Source organism: Etheostoma cragini, chromosome 10 (assembly GCF_013103735.1).
Source record: "Etheostoma cragini isolate CJK2018 chromosome 10, CSU_Ecrag_1.0, whole genome shotgun sequence".
NCBI classification, from domain to species: domain Eukaryota; kingdom Metazoa; phylum Chordata; class Actinopteri; order Perciformes; family Percidae; genus Etheostoma; species Etheostoma cragini.
This window is the reverse complement of record NC_048416.1, coordinates 17,291,146-17,299,959: the sequence shown is the minus strand read 5'-3', so window position 1 is coordinate 17,299,959 and position 8,814 is coordinate 17,291,146.

Below are 8,814 nucleotides of genomic sequence, written 5' to 3'. Positions count from 1 at the left end.
GTTATTCAAGTTCATGTTTATGAATTCCACATGTGTCAATATCGGCAAAGCGTTTCATAGATGGAGAGAAAATGTTGCTAATAGTTTAGCTTTCTGCTCTTTGTTGATGTGAGCTCTAGCCACAGCCGTGAGCCTTTGGCTACGGTTAGCAGAAGGCTAAACTATTAGCAATATTTTGCCTCTTTTAGACCCTCTTTGATAAGTCTGTTTTTCTTTTTTGGACTGCTTTGCAGTGTAAGCAGTTGTTTTCAATGCTTGAATAGCCAACAGATCCAAGAGGAGGTGAAGAAGTGTAATTTTCTCTCAGACCACTTGAATTAGAATGTGCTGAAAGGTTATTAGAAAGGTTGTTTTTTTGCCCAAGGACGCCAAAATAAACTACCTACCTCAGCTTTAACAATACTAAGATTCACATTTCTATATTAGGAGACATGTACCAGGTACACTACCTAATTACTGTGTTTCAGAATAGTCCACTTCTCCTCTTGTTTAAAACTGTCACTCCTGTGCTTGCGATAAAGGAATTTGTTAAAAATCCCAACGGGAAACCTGCCAAATCTATGTAAATTAAACCCTACATGATAAAATACAGGAATAAAGTCCTATTTTATCATTATTATTGTATTATTTTATTTATTAAAATGGGATATTAACAGTCACAAAGGATTTGATAGGATACATTGTAAGAAACTTTTTCCTTTTTTGTTCATAAAATACATAAAAGTTGTGCAATTGCTGTACCCCAACTATCTAACTGTTGATCAGGTAAGCATCAGGTCAGAGCTGACTAATATATACATCATAAACCCGACAACATGAGTGTTTAGCACGTGCAGGTGCGCAAAAACATGCACGTTCTTGCCGGACAGAAAATCAAGTAAAAGATGAAGCGTATTAGACTGCTATAATCATTTAGACTTTCTCCGGTCATAAACTCTGTAATGATTCATTCAGCCAAAAGGTCAAAACTCCTTAAATCCTAAAAAGTCGGTCATTTGGCTTGTCCTCCTTACTCTTATCACTTTATCTTTGGTCTTCATTTTGTCTTTTCTATTGAATCTCTTTTCTTTGTTCTGTGTCCCTTCTTCCACTTTTTCTTTTTGTTGCCCTCACTCACTTTCTCCCTTTCTCTCCTGGTCGGGGAGGCATGAATGCACGTGGCAGATGGCTGGGATGTTTTGCGTCTCAGAGGGACCGTGCTCGTCTCATTCCCCCTCCTCTCTCCCTGCCAGGAGGTCAGTAAGGTGGGCTGAAGAGTAATTGGCAACTGGCGGGGAGAGAGCTGACACAAGGGCTGTTGAGGGCCGCTTTAATTGACAATTGTAAATAACAAATGGAGCTGATGATTCAAATTACCTGTCCACACGATTCCCCCCATTAATTGTGTCCCGAAACGTGACCCAACATAACAAATGATTTTGATATTTTGTCTAGGCTAATGCCAGGAGTTTGCAGCCAGGGGGTGGGGGGTTAAGAGAGGGGAGAAAAGTGTGTGAGCAAGAGCGGGAGAGAGAAAGTGTGTGTGTGAGAGAAACACATCAAGGAACAGATTGTTAATATCAGCCGTTTCATCTGGCCGATTGTGAAATAAATGGCAATGAGGCTTGCAGTAACATGGTGCGACACGCCGCAGCGTCTAATGGGACGAGCAGCTCTCCACCAGCAGGGACCTAATGAAGTGCGACATCGTTTTTCACCCCGCGACCACGACAATGTCAAGGTGCCGCAACACGCCATTTGTGAAACGATGGTGGCAGGGCATCACCTGCTCAGCTGATGGCGCGTGCGGACCAGCCAGGCATCAAACCTCCGAACACACAAAATCAGGCATCAATATCATCAATCGACCTTCTCTTGACCATGGAAAAGACACCCCATCCTCTCCTTCCCCCATGTTGTTTGGCCACACACCCACAGGACAACACAACTCAGATGGGAGACACGGGAGGCGACCTTGTCGAACATGGTGCACTGGGACATGTTTCTATTATTACAGGTCTGGAGGCAGCCATGCGCCAGAACACAAAGCATGCTTTACGGGGAGGGCTTTTGACTGATGATGGGGGGGAAAGTTGCAGAAAGGCTGCAGTGTCATTTGATTCACTGGCTTCTCGCTGCACTGTAATGAGGAGTAATTCTGTCTTGACACCCCTACGTCTCCCTTCCCTCCTTTTTCTCTTTCCCTCCAGTCTCGTCTCCCTCCCGACTTACCTTTGCCTCTGGAAGCCCCCCCCTCCTTTAGTGTGGTTTGTCATAGTTTTAGGACTTAGCCTCAGCTTGCTCCCGTGTTTTAGTGCTCCTTTCCGCAGGCAAGGAAACTCTGACATGTGTCTTATTAACCAAAAGTATTCTGCATGTATCTTCATTAAATGGCTGTTAAGAAGAAGACATGGAAATATGAAAAAAATGACTTCTCCTAACCAATATCCGCCAGGGAGATTAAAGATAACCGAGATGATTTATATTTCACGAAATATGTAATGTTATTTAAGTGAAAGTTTAGAGGCCGAGCAAATCATTTAGTAGAATGAATAGTCAACTTTCTGCGTTTCGTTTCGCCTGTAGAGCAGCACAGATAGTTTTTCTATTAACCACGTGAATGATGTTATGACTCATACTGGGCACAGGTTTCTGAGGTCAGGTTGTGAATGCCGCATATGAAAGCCACGGCTTTTACCTTATTCAGTTCAACAGAATGGTGTTTTTCCACCGCGATGGCTATGAAGGTGCTGAGGAGAGAAAACACTATTCAAGGAGCGATTCGCTCACACTGATGAGACGTTTTGAAGACTGAATGTACAGAAATATTGTGAAACCATCTATGTACAACCACATACATCGCCAAGGACTGTCATTGTTGTGCAAAGACGAAGCCGGTTAACATGAAAAGTAAAGACATCTACAAATTTATAACCAGATCTATCAACAGTGGACATAAAATGGAGGGTCGTGATTATATCTGTCAGAAAAGATCAGCCTTTTGTCTGATAAAGTAAATTAGAGAAAGCTCAAAGGGTGTGAGGGTTCAAAGGGATCGCACAGTCAATGTGCTGTATGTGATTAATGAAGAGAACTGCATCAGAGTTTCAAAGCTTTGCTGCTGTTGTTTTTTCTCCTTCATATCAGTTTGCTTTCCCACTAGAGTGGATGAGTCAACTGTAATTTCTCTCCTGCAGATGAATTCCAAATGGAAACAGACATAGTTCTCTCTCTCAGCCTCTCCTTTACACTCTTTCTCTTCCTCTCCATCCCTATTCCAAGTCTTAATTAGCCAAAGCAAAAGCAAACAAGTCCTTCTCTGTTCAATGCATCTACTTGAGAAGAGCCATTAAAAGCTTAGGTTTCCAAAATCTTAGAACTTTAAGGTTCATTCTTTTGTCTGTGTTCGTTTTCATTTAATATCTGCACAGCCACCTATTATCTTTATGGCATGGCCCAATGCGAGCCTAGAAAACCTGTGACTGTTACATTCTAAATTTAAATGTTGAATCCACGAGGAAACATCAGAGCATGAAAGGTTAACCAGGTCTTTGCCGTTTTTTTCCTCTATTTGGTTGCCCTGGTCTCCTTGTGTAATAATAACAATACTTTCAATTTATTGAAAATTGTTATCCCAAGTCTTGGCAATCAGGGGGAAACAACTGTAAATAGGTAAATATGAAACTATTTTTACTTATTCTCACAAAAGTCCATACCCTTCAGGGCTCAACGTAACCATACCACACATTTTAATAATGTTGCAATATAATTTCCCATCCCTCTCAAATAGGGATCACAAAACTCACGGATCCGATCAATTTTCGGATCTGCACAAAAAAGGCTGGAATTTAAATAATTATTAAAAACTTAACAATAATAACTTATTTCACCAATAAATTGCTGTTAAAAGACAAATGGATGAGGAAAAAGGTATTTTAGAATAACTTTGAATGCACCACGAGGTTTATCAGAAGGCAAATGGTTTTCCAGAAGCACCTTGGTGCCGACCGAAAGTCCTTCTCCATGTCTTTCACAAACTTCTCCCACACCCCCGCTGCTTTTCCTCTGTCACGGCAGAGGCTCCAGCCCTTCGGGCCCGTCGGTACCTTGCATCTGCCTCCGGAGTCCTCTGGAATAACATTTCCCTGAAAGACTCCGTCTGCAGTCGGACGGCTTCACTGACCACTGGTGTCCACCAAGGTGTTCGTGGGTTAACGGCCCTTGAGGCACCTAAGACGACAGCTCCTCAATGCAGCTTCAGCAATGGAAACTTGTCCACTCAGGTTCAATGCTGCAAGCCTCCCCAGGGATGCATGAAAAGCTCCGGCGGAGGTGTGAGTTGAAAGTCTGTCGGACCTCGGCCTCCTCCAGATGTTCCCAAATTACCCACACAACCTGTTTGGGCTTACCAGGTCTGTCCAGAGTCCTGCCCCATCCCCTGACCCAACTCACCACCAGATGGTGATCAATTGACAGCTCCGCCGCTCTCTTCACCCGAGTGTCCAAAACATAGAGCCTCAGATCAGATGAAACGATTATAAAATCAATCATTAATCTTTGGCCTAGGGTGTTCTGGTACCATCTAAAATTATGAGCATCCCATGTTTAAACATGGTGTTTGTTATGGACAATCCATGACTAGCACAGAAGTCCAACAACAGACAACCCCTCTGGTTTAGATCACGAGGGCCGTTCCTCCCAATCACACCTCTCCAAGTATCTCCATCATTGCCCACGTGTGCATGAAGTCCCCCATTAGAACTATGAAGTCCCCAACTGGAGCCCCATTCAGGACTTCATTCAAGGTCTCCATGAAGGCTGACTACTCCGAACTCTTGTTTGGTGCACATGCGCAAACAACAGAGTTCCCCCCTCATCACCTGCAGCCTCTCGTCCACCGGGGTAAACTCCAATGCAGAAGCGCTCAGTCGGGGGGCTTGTGAGTATTAGCCTCGAGAGGTATCAAAAAAGTGACAAATGTGTTAAAAAAATTGGGGAAAAACCCACAAACATTTGAAAAGGCTTAGAAAAAGTTGACAAACGTTAAAAAAGTAAAAAAAAAACTTGGGGGAACAACACAAAAGGGTTGAAAAAGACAACCAAAACAATGATAAAAGGTTTTTTTATTTGAAATTTTGACCCAGAAAAACAAAAATCTGCCTGTCCTGCATCCTTTTCTAATGGAAAGCAGGGTTCATCTTTACTGGTTGTAAAAGAAAAAGGCTAAATGTATAGAAGTCTATGAGAAGATGACCCTACTGCTCACATCATTTTCCTAACAAGTTTATGGTCTTGATTGCTAGTTGGCAGGTAGAAAATCCTACATGTAAAAATTGAATTTAAACTTCAAATGTTGAATCTATTCCTGAAATCCAAACTTTAAACTTTAACTCTCAAGCTAAATGTCACATTTCAAAGTTAAATGTCACATTTCAAATCTAAATGTAAAATTCTTAATATAAATTTAAATTCCTAATGTGCTCATTTGCTTTCATGCCAAGGGTTAGATGAAAAAAAAAATACACTATCTAGATATAAGAGTGAATAACTGAATCTTTTCATCTGATCACGACAGGAAAGTAGTCACAAACTGCATTCACAAAATGTTAATGCCGCAATTGAAAAAAGGGGTGAGGTAGATGTGCAGGGTTTTATCAGCAAAAACTCCATCCTAGCAACATTATAGTAATTGGTAAAGTGGATGTCTAAAGAGTTAGTGTAAGGTGAATGTTGAATAACTAACATTCATGCAAGTAATTTTGCTTGCCTATGTAATCACTTTCCATAACACACTGTGTATGGCAGAGTATGATCAAATGGAGTCTGCATTCAGTAAATAGTACCCATACATCATTTTATCATAGTAATATACAGTATTACTGAACACACGTTGAACTGGCGCCTTTTTGCTTTTGTTTGAAGAATCTTTTGCAAACCCAAAAAGTGTCTCCCTGAGGCCACATTTTCATTTCTCTGACTGAAGGTGAAACAGATCGCACACTTCATGGATTTGGGTCTCAAGATAAAGGCAGTTTGCAGTCTGGCTATTTCAGCACAATCCTTTCCACCCACAGGTGGATCAGATCCCTGCGGCACAAACCGTAACACCTTACCCAGATAATAAATATTTCAGGAAGAGAAATCGGTGGATGTACGGGGAGCTGTAAAGCTGCTCTGAATGACTTTGGAGACTCTAGTTCACATTACAGGGATGTAGGGGAAAAGTCTCAGAAGAGATTATTCAACACAATACCATTTGTATGATTAGCTGTATACACAGATTCCGACAATGCACACAGGAAACCTACAAATGCGGACCTACATTTCTAAAATACAATTTAAATTGTCCTTTGTGTCATGCTTTACAATCTCCCTTTTGAAAACAAAAATTCAGAATGTGATAGAGATTGGGAATGAATCATTAAAAATTCCCTTTACCACATAGCTTTTGTTGATGGCACACACCACAGAATGCTAATGAACACAATGATAAAGCAAAGAAGGCTTGATCCAAAGAGATCGCAGAAAGCGATAGAAAACGACGTATATAATTTGACCTTAAACATGTTTAACTTGATTCCATTATAAGAACATATCAGATATGTGATAACCTCAGCACCCCAGAGCATAATGTTATTCGTCAATATAATTTGATGGTTATAAATATGAATCACCCCCAGCATCTCTTTATGGTCATTAAACAGGTTGCATGTGCAGGTCGCAGAAGCTTTTCTCTCTGTCACTCTTTTCCATCCGGACACCACTTTTTTATTACATTTACTAGAGCGCGAGCTGAAGGACAGCTCGGGGAACATTCCATCCACCTTGTGTCTCTGTTGCTTGGTTCATGTTGCGCAGGTGAAGGTCAGTCTGAAGCTGAGGGGATATCAAAGCCGCTGTGTCGGTGAGACCTCTCCGTCTCTTTATGTTCCCTTTCAGTAAAGTCTCTCCCTCTCTTTACTTTCTAATACCCAGGCTTTGTCTCTGACCTAGCTATCCTCTCTTTTCTCCCTTCCCTCTCTCTCTCTCTCTCTGTCTCTTTCTCGCTCTCGGTATGCCCGCCAACTTCCCCCTCGCTATCTTTTTTTACTTCTTCCTTCCTCTTTGTGTACGTTTCTAATTCAACATAGCCTCCATACAAGTCACTTTCTCTTCCCTTTGGCACAGTCAGTTGAAGTGCTGACTCCAGATCCTCACATTCAGTGAGTCCCATGCAGCTCACACATCTGCAAAGCCTTGGCAATACAGCAAACCTCAATCGTACCAAGGGAAGGATAGACATTTGTTTAACTGGCAGGGATATCACCTATGGCAAAGTTCTATAGCATGATGCGTCTCTATGAGCACCTCTTAACGTTGCTCCGAAAGACCACGTCAATAATGAAAAGAAAGGGAGGTATGTCCTATATGTAATTGTGTTATGCAGTTGGCAAAGGAATGTGAATCAATCAAACTAAAAGAAATGCTGACAGTGTTTTGTTGGCATATACTGTAGGTGGCAAACAGATTATGTTTGTGTAAATTAATACCACCTTGAAATAGGACTTTTAAAGTTAAAGTCAGTACTTTTGTTATTTTTGAAAACACAACCGAGACTTTAGTGTCCGGGAAAGCTAATGCAGAGGTGGTTCTAGGTTGAATTGCTGTCGTATAAGACTTTTGTAACCATCCATGTTCACTATGTGTGACTTTTTTTCTTTTCTTTTTTTTAATTTAACACAATGACCCCGCGGATGTTGTGGCAGGGAAATAGCGGGTTCCACTCTTCTACACACCTGGCAGCTGCCTTCACAGCGACATGTTTATACTGTTGGCCACTGAGCATAACCGCTGCAGTTTGGGTTTAATGGTTTGCTCTGGGAAAATAGTTTCGAGGCTTTGAAGAGCACTTTCTTCCCAGCAGTTTTAGGGATTTGATTGGTGAGCAGTCAGCTGGTCACACGATTTCCCAAAATCATGACAAATTCACATTCAGGGACGTGGTTGGCTAAGATTTGGGCAGTGTTCATGCACCAGCAACCCTGCTCATGCACACCTTTTCTTGTCGATTTTCAAAAAGCTGATTGTTGAACCCCTCAAACATCACACTCTGGTTCACTCAGTACTTTTTATGTTTATTATTTATTTTCTTTTATATTTATTATTATTTATTATTATTTCTATATAAAGATATTTAGGTTGCTTTCACACCTGCCTCATTTGGTCTGTTTAAAACGAACCAAGGGCTCAACCAAACTCTGGTGCGGATCTAGAGTTCAGTTCACAGGAAGTGAACCAAAAACAGCATTTAATTTCAATTTTTATTTATAGTATCAATTCATAACAAGAGTTATCTCAAGACACTTTACAGATAGACCACACTCCATAATTTACAAGGACCCAACAGTTCTAGTAGTCTCCTCCAGAGCAAGCAACAGTGCAACATTTACTAGCCTGCAATTTTCACCTTGCACACAATTTACGGGCTTGTATCTGATTAAAGGAATAACTTTTAGATCCATAAGCTGTTGTGAGCACACATTGCTGTTCGTCCGTGTAAAATCATCATCTCTCACTCTCTTTGTCACTTGCTGTCTGTCAGCTGCTCATTGTTTGCCTTCTTTAAATAAAAATATTAGAAATGCTAAAGCAGAACCAGGAAACCCAAGACGTTGTCAACGTGGTGTTGCTCCATTATTTCTGAGACCACAAGTGTTGGCGAGTTTCAGATATTCTGTCCAATAAACAAGCAACCGTCCCGATCGTGTGACGTGTGTTTAGTGTTTGGCACGTTTGACAACATGCAGTGTGAAAGCAAAATGAACCAAATGAAAAATGCAACAATGCGTCAACTTC